Genomic DNA, 20,378 nt, shown 5'->3' with positions numbered 1-20,378 from the left:
CTATATATTTGAAATAGTCTTTAAAGTTTTCACAAACAAGCAAGAATTAGAAAAGTACTTCATTGTGCCTATTTATTGTTTAAATCTTTTATTCTTTTGTATTTTCGAATTGAACCAACAACTCTAATTATACTAAGTACTCATTCTAGTTTTTTTCTAAGCTTATCTATCAATCTGCAATTCTCTTTTTGACACTCGAAATTTTATTATGACTTTTATATTTTAAAGGAAGATAATTATGTCTGCATGTATTTAAAACTGAGTCCTTAGATTATTGTTTCTGAAATGTGGCTGCTGTCCTTTAAACTTTCTTAGTATGTTACAAACACGTGGCATTCAGAGACTTTCTCTAAAGGAGTAATGAAAACTAAATTTTAAAAAGGTAATATACAATTTCCTTCAACAAATATTTTGCTTTTTAAGGTATTGCTTCTACTTAATAAAATAATACTTTTTCTCCTATCATTCTGTGGTGATAAGTTATTGCCAAGAGATTTCTGATATTTGGCTGAGAGTGTAGATGGCCTTCTGAAAGGGCCTGGAGGAGTGAGCAGAGTTGTCAATCTGAGCAAGAAGGGCTTGAAAACTTCTTCCCTGAAAATGCACTGAAGCCTAGAAGTTCCTCACTGTTTAGAAACAAAGCTTAGTGGAAGGTGTACTTGAGACATGAACTTGGGATTAGAGAGAAGTAGAGTAACAGACCGGTATTTTGAAAGGTCTATGGGAGCCTGATATCGTGGATAAAGGCATCAGGCAAAAAGTCTATACAGGAGAGAGACCCAGACTCTAACTTAGAGTAGAGGTTAAGACCCAGTACAAGATAATAGGACTACAGAATAAGCTATGTCAAGATCTCAGTGTAGACCCCAGCAACTAGTGCTACTGCATACCCTGAACAACTGTATGAGGCTAACCTGATATAGTTTAGGACTATCTCAGATCATCACTGTCTCTAATGCTTTCACTCCCCACTCTTGTCCTTAATATTTCAGTTAGAACCTTATCTTTTCAGGTAGGCTTCCCCTAATCATTCAATTTAAAGTAGATCCCTTATAATCTCTCTCAGGATTTTTTTTTATCTTTCATTATACTAATTTTGTAATATTATTAAAATTATTTTTTTCATATTAGGCTCCACCACGACAGGCACAATATCTTTTTATTCACTATAGTGTGCTCCATGCCTAGCATAGTGTCTGGCCCACAAACAGCTCAATAAGGACTGTATTTGCTAAATAAACAAATGTCAAATAGGCAAATGTGCTATCTTAATAACTGGCTAGTGATTCAAGTAAACTGAATGGGGGTGGAATACACTGGACCAGGGAAAGAGCTAGGGTTTGCAGGACCCCTCTCATTCTCAGAAAGGACAGAGGAGGTAACTTCAAAATCAAGGTAGAAAACTTAGTTAGTTAGTTGATTCTTGAGGAACTATTGTCTTTTCCCTCAAGAACTCAAGAAATAAAGCAGGAGCTAAGGGTGGCAAAGAACTTGTATAATCAACATGCAGCATAGCCCAGGCCAGAGTTTTCCCTGGACTGAAACAAAAAAAGAAGACTAAGTGGAAAGACTAGAACTCTTTTGAGTTGAGTCAGTGCCTTGAGCTGGAGCCAATTTCTGTCCGGACTGGGTTAACATCTGAGCAGCAACATCTACAAAGGAAATAAGTAAATGGTCAAGAAGATGGTAAAAAGAACTTCAAGAGTCCACCATGCTTCATTCTCATTCATGTGGAATCCGGGGACCATCACCACTAGGATTTTTTTTTTTTTTTTTTTTTTTTTTTTGACGTAGTCTCGCCTGTGGCCCAGGCTGGAGTGCAGTGGCGCCATCTCGGCTCACTGAAAGCTCCGCCTCCCAGGTTCACGCCATTCTCCTGCCTCAGCCTCCCTAACAGCTGAGACTACAGGCGCCTGCCACCACGCCTGGCTAGTTTTTTGTATTTTTTAGTAGAGACGGGGTTTCACCGTGTTAGCCAGGATGGTCTGGATCCCATGACCTCGTGATCCGCCCGCCTCGGCCTCCCAAAGTGCTGGGATTACAGGCGCGAGCCACCGCACCCGGCCCATTACCACTAGGATTTTAAAGATTGGTTATAACACTTACTTTACTTATTGCTTATTTTTATTTACTGATTTTTATTTTTTTTGCCTTTGGAACTTTAAGAAACATCTCTAAAAGTATAAAGCAACAGCCGGGCGTGGCGGCTCACGCCTCATTGGTAGGCTATACGTTAATTCAAAAAGCTGATGCCCAGGAACTAGTGTCTTCAACCCAACCCTGAGATTTAAACTTTTAAGAGATCCATTCACTGAAATAAATTATTTCCTTAAAAATAATTCCAGCTGACTGAATGCAGGATGGAAAAGATATGTATATCAACAAGAATATTCTGTGAAGCTATAGCATTTTCATTTGATTGTACATTTTTCATTCAGTGTATTTTCATTCACTGTAAGTTTGTGTCACACAGAATTTAGTGTTGAGATAATAAAAAAACAATTTACTGATAGCTATATTAAACTCAGTAATCTTACTTCTCTTGCCTAAATGATTTATTTCTGAATCATTTTTGATAGCTTAAAAGAATCTTGTGTTTGATGACACATTTTTAGAGTTTGCGGATGAAAAGTTTTATATTTTTCACAATGCTATTTGGTTTTTTTATATATTAAACTCATCTTCTTTTAAGATTCACACAGAGCATAATCCTATTTCAAGGAAATTGCCGCATGCCATTGCCTTCGGTAGCTTTTTGTTTCAGTCATCCATTTGAGCTGAACAGCCAAGTGGTCCCTATTTATACTCTGGTTGCCCAACTGTCATTCCATTGTCTCCTTTTCTGGAAGACATGGAAGTTATATTTATGACGCCGCAGTGACTAAGTTCTACTAGTTTTCTTCCTGCTCACTTGCTCCTCAACTCTTTTTAAATTTACGTTTTTAGTTGACGGATAAAATTGTCTTTATTATGTACAACATGTTTTGAAATGTGTATGTGTGTGTAGTGGAAGAGTTAAATCTAGCTGATTAACAAATGCATTACCTCACAGAGTTTTCATTTCCATGGTGAGAGCACTTGATATCCACTCTCTTTGCACTTTTCAAGAATACAATATATCATCATATTTTAATGATATATGATGACTGTAGTCACCATGCTCTAAAATAGACCTGTTGAATTTATTCCTCCTATCTAACTGGGTATATATCCAAAGGAAATAAAATCAGTATGTCAAAGAGATATCTGCACTCCAACATTTACTATAGTAGTACTCATAATAGCCAAGATATTGAATCAACATAATGGTCCAACAATGTATGAATGAATAAAGAAAACGTGGTATATATACACAATGGAATACTATTCAGCCATAAAAAAGAAGAAAATCCTGCCACTTGTGACAACATAGATGAACCTGGAGGACATATGTTAAGTGAAATAAGCCAGTCACAGAAAGACAAATGCCACATGATTTCACCTATACGTGGATTCTAAAAAAGTTTAACTCATATTTGTAGAGAGTAGGATGGTTATTACCAGAGGCTGATATGGTTAGCAGAGAAGGAGTAATCGGGAGATATCGGTCCCCAACCCTTTTTTTATTCCTTTTGACTTTCTCAGTAAGGGCCAGGAGTGGTCATATAATATTATATTGGTGACCTGTACAATCTGGGAAGAAAGGCTCCTAGTACACTGATGCCACACTGAAAAAGACAATGTGAGATGAGGCAGGTAATCCCATGTAGCCTCATGGCTTCCAGCAGTTAAGGATATCTGGTGAATTGTTACGCTATCTTCTAGGCTCAGTGTTTAGAGCCAGCCTGTGCCATGTTTCTGAGTCATCAAGGACAATTGCTTTTTTGGATGTGCAATTCCCCACTGTCTGACACATGAAGACAGTAACCTACTATTTTAAACTTTTAAATAATGTTTTGAAATTATTTGCTAATAAGCCATTTTTGAATATTGAATATTATAGACTATGTTATTTCAAAAGGAACAAGTAATATTTTCTCTTTTTTATGTGAATCACCTCTACTTAAGAAAAACTTATATCCTAGAAAATTAAAATTCAAAGTGCCAAACTGATCTTTGAAAGGATTCAGAGCAGAAGGAAATGACTCTAGGTGGGATTTCCAGAATTGAATTATTAACCAAATGGGCTCCACTTCATTACTGCTTGCTGAGCAGTGGGCATACTTTGGGCCATGCTGTAATGAAAATGATAGGGAGGTAGGAACACAGGCAAGGCAAATCCTTTTCATTTTATGAATACTAGGAATTACATTAGGTTAACATGGCTCATGTGTTATTTCAACAAATAACACATTTGGGGAAAATATCTTCTGAACTTCCACAACTCTCATAATTTGATAATATAAAAACATTATAATATTAGGATATTGGAGCTAAAAGGAAGTTCATAATCATTTAGTATAACTCCTACATTTTTAAGATAAAAAGTGTACATTCATGTTGTGTGACTGGCTTCAAGTTTCTTAACCAGTTTGGAGCAGAGTGAGGTCTTGGACCAATGCCTTTTAACATCCAGTCAAATGTTCTTTTGTGCTTAAATTAGTAATTTTTTCAGCCCCAAAACTTCTTGAGCTAATAAGCAACTTTAGGAAATCTCAGGATACAAAATCAATGTGCAAAAGTCACAAGCATTCCTTTACACCAACAATAGGCAAGCAGAGAGCCAAATCATGAATGAACTCCCATTAGCAATCGCTACAAAGAGAATAAAATACCTAGAAATACAGCTAACAAGGGATCCGAGGAACCTTTTCAGGAGAACTACAAACTACTGCTCAAGGAAGTAAGAGAGGAGACAAAAAATGGGAAAGCATTCCATCTTTAGGAAGAATCAATATCGTGAAAATGGCCATTCTACCCAAAGTAATTTATAGATACAATGCTATTCCCATCAAACTGCCATTGACATTTTTCACAGAATTAGAAAAAACTATGTTAAATTTCATACGGAATCAAAGAAGATCCTGCATAGCCAAGACAATCCTAAGCCAAAAGAATAAAGCTGGAGGCATGATGCTACCTGACTTCAAGCTATACTACAAGGCTACAGTAACCAAAACAGCATGGTACTGGTACCAAAACAGATATATAGACCAATGCAACAGAACAGAGACCTCAGAAATACCACCACACATCTACAACCATCTGATCTTTGATGAATCTGACAAAAACAAACAATGGAGAAAGGATGTCCTATTCAGTAAATGGTGCTGTGAAAACTGGCTAGCCATATGCAGAAAAGTAAAACTGGACCCCTTCCTTACACCTTATACAAAATTAAATCAAGATGGATTAAAGACTTAAATTTAAAACCCAAACCATTAAAACCTTAGAAGAAAACCTAGATAATACCTTTCAGCTCATAGGCATGGGTAAAGACTTTGTAACTAAAACACCAAAAGCAATTGCAACAAAAGCAAATATTGACAAATGAAATCGAATTAAAGAGCTTCTGCACAGCAAAAGAAACTATCATCAGAGTGAACAGGCAACCTACAGAATGGTAGAAAATTTTTGCAATCTACCCATCTCACAAAGGACTAATTTCCAGAATTTACAAGGAACTTTGGCCGGACTCAGTGGCTCACACCTGTAATCCCGGCACTTTTGGAGGCCGAGAAGGGCGGATCACGAGGTCAAGAGATGGAGACCATCCTGGCTAACACGCTGAAACCCCATCTCTACTAAAAATACAAAAAAATTAGCCAGGTGTGGTGGCGGGCGCCTGTAGTCCCAGCTACTCCGGCGGCTGAGGCAGGAGAATTGGCGTGAACCGGGAAGGCGGAGCTTGCAGTGAGCCAACATCCCGCCACTGTGCTCCAGCCTGGGCGACAGAGGGAAACTCCATCAAAAAAAAAAAAAAAAAAAAAAAAAGAAAACGACAAACACAAACAACCCCATCATAAAGTGGGCGAAGGATATGAACAGACACTTCTGAAAAGAAGACATTTATGTGGCCAAGAAACACATGAAAAACAGCTCAGCATCACTGGTCAAAAGACAAATGCAAATCAAAACCACAGTGAGATACCATCTCATGTCAGTCAGAAGGACGATTATTAACAAGTCAGGAAACAATAGATTCTGCTAGTGAGGCTGTGGGAAATAGGAACACGTTTACACTGTTGGTGGGAGTGTAAATTAGTTCAACCATTGTGGAAGACAATATGGCAATTCCTCAAGGATCTAGAACCAGAAGTGTCATTTGACCCAGCAATACCATTACTGGGTATATACTCAAAGGAATATAAATCATTCTACTATAAAGACACATGCACACATATGTTTACTGCAGCACTATTTACAATACCAAAGACATGGAACTAACCCACATGCCCATCAATGATAGACTGGATAAAGAAAATGTGGCACATAAACACCATGGAATACTTTGCAGCCACAAAATGGAATGAGATTATGTCCTTTGCAGAGACATGGGTGAAGGTGGAAGCCATCATCCTCAGCAAAATAACACAGGAACAGAAAACCAAACACCGCCTGTTCTCACTCATAAGTGGGAGTTGAACATTGAGAACACATGGACACTGAGAGGGGAACAGACACACCAGGGCCTGTTGGGGGTTAGGGGAGGGAACTTAGAGGATGATTCAATAGGTGCAGCAAACCACCATGGCACATGTATACCTATGTAACAAAGCTGCACATTCTGCACATGTAGCCCATTTTTTTTTAGAAGAAATAAAGAGGAAGAAAATTAGTATTTTTTTTTTCAGCTCTTCCTCTAGCAGGAAGAAGATAGTTACCCTGCAAAGCACTCCCGATTTATCACCATGTTTCCTGTCCCATATCTGCAATGTAAAGTTTGGAAGGGCTGGGGCAGGGGGATGGAAGTACTGACTGTGAGCGTTGGTATGAGGAAGAAATGCCAGAAATGAAAGGGGCTAATGGCAAGAGACACTCTGATGCTTGGGATAGGAACATAGGTTTTTGGAGAGAGAATCTGTCTATGTTTAGTGCCACAGGTTAATCTAATACTTTCTCAATCATCACAAGGAATTATCTGAGATAGCTGCCCAACTGAAAAGGGAGTGTTTATGGCTCATAGGCACTTCTCTGAGTAAAATAAGGTTTATTAGGCAAAGCTAAGTGTGTAGCTTCTACATATGTAATTGCCTGATGGATTCATCTAGATAATCATCCATGTCTTTGTTTTTCTGTTGGTACTTTTTTGGTAAAGTATCTTCAGGTACACTGAATGTAAAAGTAAAAATGATATAGCTAAGTACTAGCACTATTTGTACCATATTGTACTTCTAATTTTCTTTTGTCCAACGATATTTTCCCTATACAGTATACAGTATGTTCTTTATCTTGTCTCTGTCATTTCAAAGTTTCCATCAGAATACTGGCTGATCTCTTCAAATTCTTAGCTCAGATGCAGTACAGTATGCAGTACATGAGAAGCTGATAACCCAAAATGATTGGTTTGAACAATATACACAAAATACCTCCTTTCATGCTCCCGGATGCCTTCTGTATTTTAGGGAAAAAAGGATATAAGCAATATAGACTGTAATCTTGAGGTCAGAAACTGCTTTCTAAAAGAGCCAAATCCTTTTGGACCGTGAAGTGACAGTTTGCACAAAATTTCATTTGTTGAAGATACAGTTCATCCAAGGCTGGCGCTAAATAAGAGAAACAATGCATCCAGCATTTGAAAAATATGATTTATTTAGGCTATAATCTAATAGTTATTTAGATCAACTATAAGAAAGATTTCCTGCACAAAGACTTTCCTTAGGATCACAGGATATGAAAAAGCATACAATGAAGTTTAGCAGTTAAAATGTCTGAGTTTGTTAAGTGACTTAATGTAAGGAATTACAAGAAAATGTGTGATAATATTGTGAATTTAAACAGCTAACTTATATAGTCAGTCTTTCTTTTCCTTCTTTCCTTCCTTCCTTCTTTCCTTCCTTCCTTCCTTCCTTCCTTCCTTCCTTCCTTCCTTCCTTCCTTCCTCCCTCCCCCCTCCCTCCCACCCTCCCTGCCTCTCTCTCTCTTTTTCTTTTTTCTCTCTGTCTCTCTCTTTCTTCTTCTTTTTTTTTCTCAATTTCTTCAAATTGGATTCTCTGACCTCAATTGCTTGCCTCTATCTTAGAGTCCCATGTTTGGAAGGCAGTACTAAGATTGTGATAATAAATTCCTGCCCCACTCTCATTTTTTAAATGTTTCTGTTTTTCATTCCCAAATGTAAGGAGCACATCAGGGGAGACTATTCTGTTTACATGGGAGGATTTCAAAGCGATTTTATTTTACTTTAAATTAGGCCTATAGAGTTATGCTTTACATACAACAAACATGATCACCTTTTTAAAGGTTACAGTTGATGAGTTTTGACAAATATATATAGTTGTGTGACCATTATCATAATTAAGATATGAAATTTTAAAAATTTTATTATTATTGTACTTTAAGTTTTAGGGTACATGTGCACAATGTGCAGGTTAGTTACATATGTATACATGTGCCATGCTGGTGTGCTGCACCCATTAGCTCATCATTTAGCATTAGGTATATCTGCTAATGCTATCCCTCCCCCCTACCCCCACCCCACAACAGTCCCCAGAGTGTGATGTTCCCCTTCCTGTGTCCATGTGTTCTCATTGTTCAATTCCCACCTATGAGTGAGAACATGCGGTGTTTGGTTTTTTGTCCTTGCGATAGTTTACTGAGAGTGATGATTTCCAATTTCATAGATGTCCCTACAAAGGACATGAACTCATCATTTTTTATGGCTGCATAGTATTCCATGGTGTATATGTGCCACATTTTCTTAATCCAGTCTGTCATTGTTGGACATTTGGGTTGGTTCCAAGTCTTTGCTATTGTGAATAGTGCCGCAATAAACATACGTGTGCATGTGTCTTTATAGCAGCATGATTTATAGTCCTTTGGGTATATACCCAGTAATGGGATGGCTGAGTCAAATGGTATTTCTAGTTCTAGATCCCTGAGGAATCGCCACACTGACTTCCGCAATGGTTGAACTAGTTTACACTCCCACCAACAGTGTAAAAGTGTTCCTATTTCTCCACATCCTCTCCAGCACCTGTTGTTTCCTGACTTTTTAAGGATCACCATTCTAACTGGTGTGAGATGGTATCTCATTGTGGTTTTGATTTGCATTTCTCTGATGGCCAGTGATGGTGAGCATTTTTTCATGTGTTTTTTGGTTGCATAAGTGTCTTCTTTTGAGAAGTGTCTGTTCATGTCCTTTGCCCACTTTTTGATGGGGTTGTTTGTTTTTTTCTTGTAAATTTGTTTGAGTTCATTTAAGATATGAAATACTTTTTATCACAATAATAAGTTCCCTTATGTCCATATGCAATCAGTTTCCCATCCCTAGCCACAGCTTCTGGCAACCACTCATCTGTTTTTTTGTTTCTATGCCTATGTCTTTTACAAAATATTTTAAACTTATAAAAATAAAAGGCTTCTGCTCACAAAAGACACCATTAACAATATGAAAAGATAAGCCATAGGTTGGGAGAAGATATTTCAAAACATATATTTGATAAATTATTCATATTTAAAATATATAAAGTACTCTTACAACTCATTAATAGAAATACAAGTCAGTTAAAAGTTTAAAAAAATGTTTAAACAGAAACTTCAGAAAAGAAAATACATGACTGACCAATAGACATAGAAAAGTGTTTAGCATCATTAGTCATCAGAGAAATTCAAATATTGAAATATGAGTTATCCCTACATACCCACTGGAATGGCTAAAATGAAAAAAGGCCAATAAAAAGTGTTGATGAGCATATGGAGCAACTTGAACTTTCATGCATTGCTGGTAGGAATACAAACAGCAATATAAATCCATCTGCTTGACTGATTGTGTTTATGTGTTTTTAATCTCAAAAAAAAAATCAACTACATGACCACAGCCATATATAGAGGTAAAAGGTTTTTAAAAACATGTTGAGAGTCAGTCATGGGAACTTTTTTAGGATAAGAGGCCCTCTGAGAACTGAAAGACTGATTGTAAAATGTGCTATTCCTCTAACTTTCTCAGTGGTAAATGTAAAACAATTCCAGTGCTCCAAAGCAAATTTCACTGAATCTGTGAAAATATCTTTACATCTATACACAGAAGACTTTTTGCTGTGAATATGATTGTGGGGATGCTAAAGAAATCAAGCAAGTTGTTTTCAGATTAGTTTCAATTCTCTTTGGGATGCAGATTCATAATTGGATAGGTCAATAGTATTGTGCAAAGTGATATCTGTTCCTCTTGTTTTCAGGTGACTTTAACAGAAGATGAGAGAAGCCATCCCTGTGCCTATACTCCATTTGTATTAGTCAGTTCTCACACTGCTATAAAGGTGTACCTGCGACTACGTAATTTATAAAGGAAAGAGGTTTAATTGACTCACACTTCCGCATGGCTTAGGAGGCCTCAGGAAACTTACAATCATGGTGGAAGGAGAGAGAAGCAAAGGCATGTCTTACATGGTGGCAGATGAGAGAGAGCAAATGAGCAAAGGAGGATGAGCCCCTTATAAAACCATCGGATCTTTTGAGAACTCACTCACTATCACAAGAACAGCATGGGGGAAACTGCCCCCATGATCCAATCATCCCCATGTTTCGAGGGCAGGACTCTCAACACATGGGGATTATATGTATTACAATTTGAGATGAGATTTAGGTGGGGACACAAAAACAAACAATATCATCATTTCAGCCTCATTTCTTTTCCTGCCTAAAGATCTATAGAAATACTGACTCCTTTCTGTCTCTGCTTCCATTAGTTAATGGCCTGCTTTCTAGTAGTAAAGAAGATGGAAGAAAAGATTGGCATTAGAAATACAGAAGGCAATGGGGCACAGTGGCCTATGTCTGTAATCCCAGCATTTGTGACTCATGCCTGTAATCCCAGTACTTTAAGAGGCCAAGGTGGGCAGATCACTTGAGCACAGGAACTTAAGACCAGCCTGGGCAACAAGGTGAAACCCCTACAAAAAATACAGAAACTTGCCAGGTGTGGTGGCAGGTGCCTGTGGTCCCAGCTACTCAAAGACAGAGGGTGGAAGGATGGTTTGAGCCTGGGAAGCTGAGGCTGCAATGAGCCATTGATCACGCCACTGCATTCAGCCTCAGCAAGGGTGAGACCCTGTCAAAAAAAAAAAAAATTACGGAAGTCAAGACAAAGATACAAAGATGGGAAATTGGGATGATAGCTCTCAATTTTCACTTGTAGTCATTTTCCATTCTTGTTAGGTTGGAAAAGAGAACAGGATGCCCTTGTTATTGTATCTTTGCTTTCTTTTTGGAATATTTTCTAATTTTTTCTTCAGTGAAGTATCAATGACATTTTTATATCTATAGCTCTAATATGCTTTGGCTGTGTCACCACCCAAATCTTGTTTTGAATTGTAGCTCCCATAATCCCCAAGTGCCGTGGGAGGGACCTGGCAGAAGGTAACTGAATCATGGGGGCAGATTTTCCCATGACGTTCTTGTGATAGTGAATAAGTCTCACAAGTTCTGATGGTTTTATAAAGAGCAGGTCCCCTGCACATGCTGTCTAGCCTGGTGTCATGTAAGACGTGCCTTTGCTTCACCTTCACCTTCTGCCATGATTTTGAGGCCTCTGCAGCCATATGGAACTATGAGTCCATTAAACCTCTTTTTCTTAATAAATTACTCAGTCTCAGAGATTTCTTTATAGCTGTATGAAAATTGAGTAATATGGGTAGATTGCAAAAAATTTGCTCCCATTCTGTAGGTTGCCTGTTCACTCTGATGATAGTTGCTTTTGCTGTGCAGAAGCTCTTTAGTTTAATTAGACCCAATTTGTCAATTTTGGCTTTTGTTGCAATTGCTTTTGGTGTTTCAAACATGAAGTCTTTTCCCATGCCTATGGCCTGAATGGTATTGCCTAGGTTTTCTTCTAGGATTTTTATGGTTTTGGGTTTTACATTTAAGTCTGTAATCCATGTTGAGTTAATTTCTGTATAACGTGTAAGGAAGGGGTCTAGTAGCAGTTTCCTGCTTATGGCTACCAGTTTTCCAAGCACTATTTATCATATAGGGAATCCTTTCCCCATTGTTTGTTTTTGTCAGGTTTGTCAAAGTTCAGATGGCTGTAGATGTGTGGTGTCATTTCTGAGGCCTTGGATCTGTTCCATTGGTCTATATACCTGTTTTTGTTCCAGTAAATGCTGTTTTGGTTGCTGTACCCTTGCAGTATAGTTTGAAGTCAGGTAGCATGACGCCACCAGTTTTGTTCTTTTTGCTTAGGATTGTCTTGGCTATATGGGCTCTTTTTTGTTCCATATGAAGTTTAAAGTAATTTTTTTTCTAATTCTGTGAAGAAAATCAATGGTAGCTTGATAGGAATAGTCTAATATCTAGAATCTACAAGGAACTTAAACAAATTTTTGAGAAAAAAACAACCCCATTAAAACGTGGGCGAAGGATATGAACAGACGCTTCTCAAAAGAAGACATTTATGCTGCCAACAAACATATGAAAAAAAGCTCATCATCACTGGTCATTAGAGAAACACAAATAAAAACCACAATGAGATCTCACCCCAGTTGGAATGGCAATCATTAAAAAGTCAGGAAACAGATGCTGGCAAGGATGTGGAGAAATTGGAACGCTTTTACACTGTTGGTGGGAGTGTAAATTAGTTCAACCACTGTGGAAGACAGTGTGGTGATTCCTCAAGGACCTAGAACCAGAAATACCATTTGACCCAGCAATGCCATTACTGGGTGTATACCCAAAGGATTATAAATCATTCTGCTATAAAGTCACATGCAAACTTAGGTTTATTGCAGCACTATTTACAATAGCAAAGACTTAGGACCAACCCAAAACCCCATCAATGATAGACTAGATAAAGAAAATGTGACACATATTCACCATGGAATATTATGCAGCCATAAAAAAGAATAAGCTCTGGCAGGGCGCGGTGGCTCACACCTGTAATCCCAGCACTTTGGGGGGCCAAGGCGGGTGGATCACATGAGGTCAGGAGTTCGAGACCAGCCTGGCCAACCTGGTGAAACCCTATCTCTACTAAAAATATAAAAATTAGCTGGATGTGGTGGTGGGCACCTGTAATCCCAGGTACTCCGGAGGCTGAGGCAGGAGAATCACTTGAACTTGGGAGGCAGAGGTTGCAGTGGGCCGAGATTGTGCCATTGCAATCTAGCCTGGGTGACACAGTGAGACTCCATCTCAACAACAAAAAAAAAAAAAAAAAAAAGGAAAAAGAATACACTCATGTCCTTTGCAGGGACATGGATGAAGCTGGAAACCATCATTCTCAGCAAATTAACACAGGAACAGAAAACCAAACACCACATGTTCTCACTCATAAGTGGGAGTTTAACAATGAGAATACATGGACACAGGGAGGGGAACAACACACACTGGGGCCTGTTGTGGGGTGGGGGCCAAGGGGAGGGAGAGCATTAGGACAAATACCAATGCATGTGGGGCTTAAAACTTAGATGATGGGTTGACAGGTGTAGCAAACCACCATGGCGTATGTATATCTGTGTAAAAAACCTACACATTTTGCCATGTATCCTGGAATTTAAAGTCACGTAAAAACAAAATAAAGAAAATGGAGTAATAAAAGCTCTTAAGAGTGTGCACAAATTGCTTTTAATTTGATTTAGTTATAAATAAAGAGCTTATAATAAATGGAAAAAATAAGAGTGTTAAAAATGTAAACAGATAAAAATTTTACTTTTTCTTTATAATTAGGAAGCACAGGATTTTTTTAAAGGTATTGGGACTAATTTTTATGGTAATATTGTGATGGCTAAATGCCACTGTGCATATCTGAAGACCCTTAGAACTTTGCAGCACATAAGAATGCACCTGAATCTTTACAAACAAAAACAAAAACAAAATTTACCAGGGATCCCAAGTTGGAATGCAGACTGTGCCAGAAGACTCTAATGGCATTACGCATGTATTATTCAACCTTATTGAAGGAAAGGAAAAAGGCTGTGGCCTAACTAACTTTGGAGACCTGTAGTTTGACTGAAAACCTTAAGGCTAAATACAAAAGGAAATATATATGAACACTGTTCTGTAGTTGATAAAATTTCATTCTCAAGGGCTGTAGGTTAACCATTCTGAAACTGCCATACATGTATAATCAACTATGTAACAGGATAATAATGGTGGGAGCCAGGTTTCTCACTGCTGGAGTGAGAAGTTACAGATAAGTAAGTGAATAAGACTAGAATGAACCACATGGTGCTGGAATAAAGTCAGAGAGATTAGTATGAACTCATTTTTAGCTTAATATAGATACAAATTAATAAAGAGGTAATTATAGATATGCATGTGTGCATTGCTTTGCATGTACCTGTACATGTCTTAGCTCTGTCTTCTATGAGGGCCTGGAAACAGTGACATGACATTAGTATTGAGCTCACCAAATCCTAAGATCTTGGTTTCTAACGTTATCCTCCAATAAAAGAAACCAGTGCTCCTTGGAGAAATGGCTGATTCCAGGGCTGTGGTAGGGAATGTACAAGATGAGCCTGCTGCATCTTGTTGTGTGAGAAAGTAAGGAAGTGCTCTAAACAAAATGATGAGGATATGCCAAAGTGACACAAGAGACAACTGATGGAGCTTACAATGGTAAAAGATGAAAAACAATTTGAGCAAAAAGAGTAGATAATATTTTATTGGATTATAACCCAAATTATAAAATAAATATGCCTGAGTCCACACTTACATAAATAATAATTGAAGAATAAATAAATGAAGCAAAGAGACAAATCTCCTGAAAAGAACCTCATATAATTTGTCTATGTACACCACACCCCAAGATGGTGGAGCTTAACTCTCCATCCCTTGAGTGGAGGATATGCTTAGTGACTTACTTCCAAAGTGTAGAGTATGAAAAGAGGAAATGGTAACTTTACAGTATAGAAACCTTACAAATACTACCTCAGCATGGTAATCAAGGCTCATGTTATCAGTGATAACTTATGGTGATGGTATGTACATTAATATGATGTGATGAGAATGGCATTTCACTTTTGTGGTCTTCCTTTCAAAAACCCAAAACTATAGTCAATAAAAATATTAGACAAACCCCAAATTGAGGAACATTCTACAAAGTATGTGACCAATACCCTTTCAAACTGTCAACATCATCAAAATCAAGGAAACTGTCTGAGAAACTGTCACAGATCAGAGGAGGATAAGGAGACATGAGGACCAAATGCCACGTAGTATCCTAAATGAGATTCTGGAACAGAAATAAAGGGCATTAGAGAAAAATTAATGAAATCCAAATAAAATATGGAGTTTAGTTACTAATGATGTGCCAATATGGGTTATTATTGTCAAATGGACCATAATAATGTAAGATGATTACACCAGAGGAAATTGAGTTAGCATATACAGGAATATTTTGTCCTATCTTTATATCTTTTATATAAGTATAAAACTATTCTAAAATGAAAAGGTTTATATGAAACTTAAGTTGGTAAGTTTTACTTTCTATTTATAATTATCCTTAAAAATTAGGAAAAATATGAAGTGGTATCAATGAGCAAATAAAAATAATAATCCTGTTCCAGACAGAAATATGGAAAGCAATGAGCAGAAACAAATTCTTTAATATCTTATTTTAAATTTTGATATACTCACGCATCAGATAACAGTTTGATGCTAGATAGTTTAAATGATGTTGCCTATAATTTATTTGTAATATAAATTATTTCAGAGAAAAGGGATATAATTTTAAAGAAGGTACTGCTGTTTCATCCCAGACCATTTCAGATCCTCGGAACTTAAGCAACCTAACTTGGTTCATTGGTTTTGCTATTTTAATTCAATATAAAGACAACATTTTAATCCAAGATATTTCTGTCTCACTTAAAAAGTAGAGGAAATTATTAGATTCCCAACCTTTAGGTAGGGTTATAACTCTTAATTTTCATGAAATGAGGTAAACTTTCTCAGGGACATGAAAATATAATGAGTTTTTCTTTTTAAAAGATATCTTACATTTTTAGAGGGTATAATTGTATCCTCATTGATAGTGGAAGATAACTTTTAGGAGTTTCAGACTCCCTGGGAATTTTCCAAGAAATATTGAGTGTTGTGGGAGGGAAGAGAGAATAAAAGAATATGCCACTGCCTAGAAAATCCCCATTGTTTTTGCTTCCCTGAAGTAACGTATCAGTCTTGCACCACAAAACAAGCAATAATTGTTTGCTACAAACACTCTGGAAGTGAATTTTTAATATATCTTTTGAGACTTTTAAGACCGCAAGTAAAATTGAAGTCAACTTTCAGCAAAATGTAACTCTTTTGGGAAGCAGTGATTCATGACACTTGTTCCTTGGGAATCATGGGAACAGATGTTCGAAATACCACACACAGCGGTGATGTCAACTTCAAAAGGAACTGGAGAACTGAGGCAGCTTTCCAGATAGTGTTGATCACAAGGAAATTTGGGCCTCAATTATCCTGATGTCACATAGGGAGTCCAACCTTTCAAATGCTCCCCTTAGGAAGTAAAATACTCACTTTTAGGAATTTTTATAAAGAAAAGACAGAGACATAAGCAAAAACATGGTCATAGACATGGTTCAGCTATTTTAATCTACTTGAAAGAGCTTTAAGAGTTAATTACAAACTTTGCTAATAGAGCTTTTCATTTAAGCTATGCAGATGGTTTAGAACTTTATTGGAAGGAGAGAAAGAGAAAACAAAGCAACAAATAGTGGAGAATTCATACAATCTCAGGTTTGAAGGTACAATAGGGTCTCAATTCCTGGAATATCCCTGGGGTACCATGCTTGTCCCCATGTCATTAAATGTCTCCCTTGATCTACTTGACTCTCAAACATTTCCTGGATTGAATTAAGTGGCCATTCCATTGAAAGGTCATTAGATCCAGCACCTATTCATAGTGTTCTCTTGAAGTGATGGCCTGAAGTGCAGAAAAACAAAGCAAATCTAGAGAACTGACGCATGTGACCACACATAATAAAATATCATGCACCAAATGCTCAAATTTCTTATCGAACATTTTTATATAATTTTTTTTAATCAAAGGTGTAGCTCCTGAGATTTGGAGTTTTTAATGAAAAAGTATTCTTCTTTTCTAACAGGTAATGAATTGGGAAATAAGGCAAGAACTAAGGCAGACAAGAAATCTAAGTATCACCTACATAATCGATAGAGGTAAGTTATAATACGTAACTTAGTGTGAAAAGAAAATGAGCTTCCTAATACCGATCACCAGGACTGGATAGCTTTCATTAGTCACAGAAGTGCTGGATCAGGACAGGGTTCTCCATTTTACATGACATCCCTCACCCTGGAGCCGTTGCAGAGAATTCCAGCTGCCTGTGAGAAAACCAGTGAGATCGGGGATGAACACACACACAGAGAAACAGAGACAATAGACACTCTGTGTATGTGTGTGTGTGTGTGTGTGTGCGTGTGATGTGGGAGAGAGAGAGACAGAACATGATACACAGAAAGGAGTGTTTTCACAGTCATGCAAACTGTTTTTGTTCAGGTTAGTCCCTTGCACTTAGAGGGCTTGGCCCAGATAAGAGTACTAGCATCGGAATCAGAAGAAATCCTCAGCCATCCATAGGCCATTCAACTCAAGAGAAAGCAAGTGCTGAGCATAGTGTGCCTAGTTTATTCTTTTTAACTGTACCAGTCAGTACATCTCAAATAGATAGAAAGGGGCCAGGCTTGTATCAATGAAGCTCTGTGAAAGGAAGTGTCACGACTGGAGAAGAGTTCCTCCAAAGAAAACTGCAATTATTAAGATGAGAGGGAATATAAAAGGTTTCTACTGGCTTAATTCTCATGATATCATGATAAAGCAACATTTTAGATATGAAATTAAGTTTCCCGAAAAAGTAGATTGATTTCTTAGCATTGTTGTGAATGTGGAGTTCCTATGAAGCTGCTTTCTGAATTGCAGATTATGTTTCTCTTTCGAATACCTAATAGTTCCCCCAAACCTTTTCACATTGAAAATTTAGCTTTTTCCTAGGCCCACTTCTCCATTTTGATGCAACTATCAACAAAAGAGTGACGTTGTTTGAACTGGTTACCTGTGGTTAGGGTCGTCTTGTGTATGAGCTGTTTTGAGTATGGATTTGATTAGTAGTACTGTACCTGAATAAATTTTATTTTTCAGATTGATTGTTCACATCACTTGTGATCTCAAGCGATCTCTATGGAATCAGTTGCATTATCTGCCACAAATCATCATGTCAGCAGGGTTTTCATTCTCAGTCAAAATTACAGACTTCTTACCTATTTGTGGGGAAAGTGAAAACAGGGGTGTGCTGATGAGTTTCAAAGCTGAACACATTGATTCATTTCCAGGGAAGAAAAAGGTAAGAAGATGATATGTTTCTCATCAGTGGACTGAAACCTGGACCATCAACAGTACATTCTGTTTTACATTTAGATTAAATGCTCTTTTCCCCAGCAGCTACCTGGTGATTACCACAGAGGGGATTTCGATCAGCATGGTGAGAGGAGTGATTGCATTTCCTCCGCATCCACTCAGTCTTCCCTTTGGCTTTTGAGATATGCAGAGGACTGAAAGGCAAGTGAAGTGATGGTTTCCCTGACTCAGCCCTTTGGGTACCTCTTTACTTTGGATAGAACTGGGGCTTTAGGAATGAGATGCTTCTCATTGATTTCATGAAACACCATCTTCTCAAAGACAAGCTCTCATCCAAGGGCATTTACCAAAGCAGCTCTCCAAGCAAAAGCAAAGCTCAGGACTTGAGTTGGTAATTTTTTATTTTAGGTTAAAATTCAAATTCCTTTGTAGTCCTTTTTTTTTTTTAATACTTCACCCACAAACAGAGAACTTCTTCTAAAATTTTACATTTTCGCGGAGTGTAGCATGGGTCATTTCTCTTCTTAAACCCTTTTATTTACTGTTCAGTATTCATTTTATTTATTTATTTATTTATTTATTTATCTATCTATCTATTTATTGAACTGATAAAAGAGGTTACTGAAATTTCCCACTGGGGTCCCAGAGTTTCTATATGGTCACCTAGCAACTCAAATGTAACACATTCTGAATTATATATTGTAGCTTTGCTTATATATTAGATTACATCATTCAGTTTATTCCAGAAAACATGGGAGGGAAAAAATAAATCAATACCAAGAGCAGAGAAGCATTCCATTGTTTCTTCCCCAAGACTTCCAGGAACATCTGGTCTCATTAATCTCTAGTGCCTTGCTATATGTGATAGACATATCCTGAGTTTCCATTCATCTCAAGCATGGTCCATTGGAAACTGCTGTTGCATAGCAATGCCGACAGATGCTTTTAGAACACATGTTTTTTTAAAATGTTCAAAAGGCACAGCATTGTCTAGCAGGGTGAGAATGGAACACAACATGTTTTACCTTATGGCTCTTGCTGTGGAGATGGCCCAGGTCAGAAACAACTGAAGGATCAGTTCAACAAATTGGGTGGTCTTAGCTTAATTTCTTACAGATTACCAGTGTGGAGCAAATGTTGACAACCACAGAGTGAATTATGTTTGAGCTTCCATAATGCAGTTTCTGAGAGTCTGTGGTTTAGGACCATATAGTGCAGACACATTAGGAAATTCTGTGTAAGAAACTTTGGCAATTGTATTACTTTAAAATTCAAAAAGGGATTCACTTATATAAAAAATAAAGCTGGAATTCTGTGTAGGGGCTGACTTTAACATAATTATTGACTTTGCTTATAATTATAAGCAAAGTCCCTCATGTTAAAGAGCTACTTTGCATTAATTGTGGCAGCATATTCTTGAGAATGTGAGACTTTTAGAAAGAAGGACCTTCTAAAAATTTCCGAGAGTGGTCGTGAGGTAATATCTGATTGTAATTGTGGAGGCAAATTTCTCTTCTTTCCATAGGCTTTTAAAATTTCAGGACACAACTCAATTTTCATCTTTTTCATGAAGTCTCTTCCAACTTCTCCCGTTTTTGTACTTCTTTCCTGCATTTTTATAGAATTTAGCATCAATAGTCACAATTTAACTCTCAAGTATGTACTACCTTGGGTTACAGATTTGATCTTCTTTTCTCTCATCTGGATTTTTAATACTTTGTCATTCTGCTAAATACTACTTATCAAAACTCCTAATGTAGCACTGTTACATAGAATGAAATCAGGAAGTACTTTTTGATTGATTGGCTGATATTTTGATGTTTTAGTGTAATTTATCCTGGTATTCTAAAACAGTAAGTGGATATACTTCTGGTAATGATGAGAAGTTTTCCCCTCTTTCCTGGGCATATGGGAGCACACACTTCCCAGT

The 20,378-nt window shown here is 37.4% G+C and overlaps 1 long non-coding RNA gene across 1 annotated transcript in view; it reads left to right on the top strand.

The window, feature by feature from the left end:
• The window catches only part of LOC134758442 (uncharacterized), a 431,048-nt gene extending 411,285 nt beyond the window's left edge, over positions 1-19,763 (top strand). Inside the window, exons 3-5 of the long non-coding RNA XR_010133636.1 lie at positions 17,181-17,253; positions 18,233-18,434; positions 18,530-19,763. This is a non-coding gene — a long non-coding RNA (uncharacterized lncRNA). The remainder of the gene's footprint in view (positions 1-17,180; positions 17,254-18,232; positions 18,435-18,529) is intronic.
• Positions 19,764-20,378: the final 615 nt, after the last annotated feature.

The sequence above is a fragment of the Gorilla gorilla genome, chromosome 4 (assembly GCF_029281585.2).
Source record: "Gorilla gorilla gorilla isolate KB3781 chromosome 4, NHGRI_mGorGor1-v2.1_pri, whole genome shotgun sequence".
Classification (NCBI taxonomy): Eukaryota; Metazoa; Chordata; class Mammalia; order Primates; family Hominidae; genus Gorilla; species Gorilla gorilla.
Note: the sequence above shows the minus strand (reverse complement) of the source record. Positions and strands in the feature narration are given on the sequence as shown.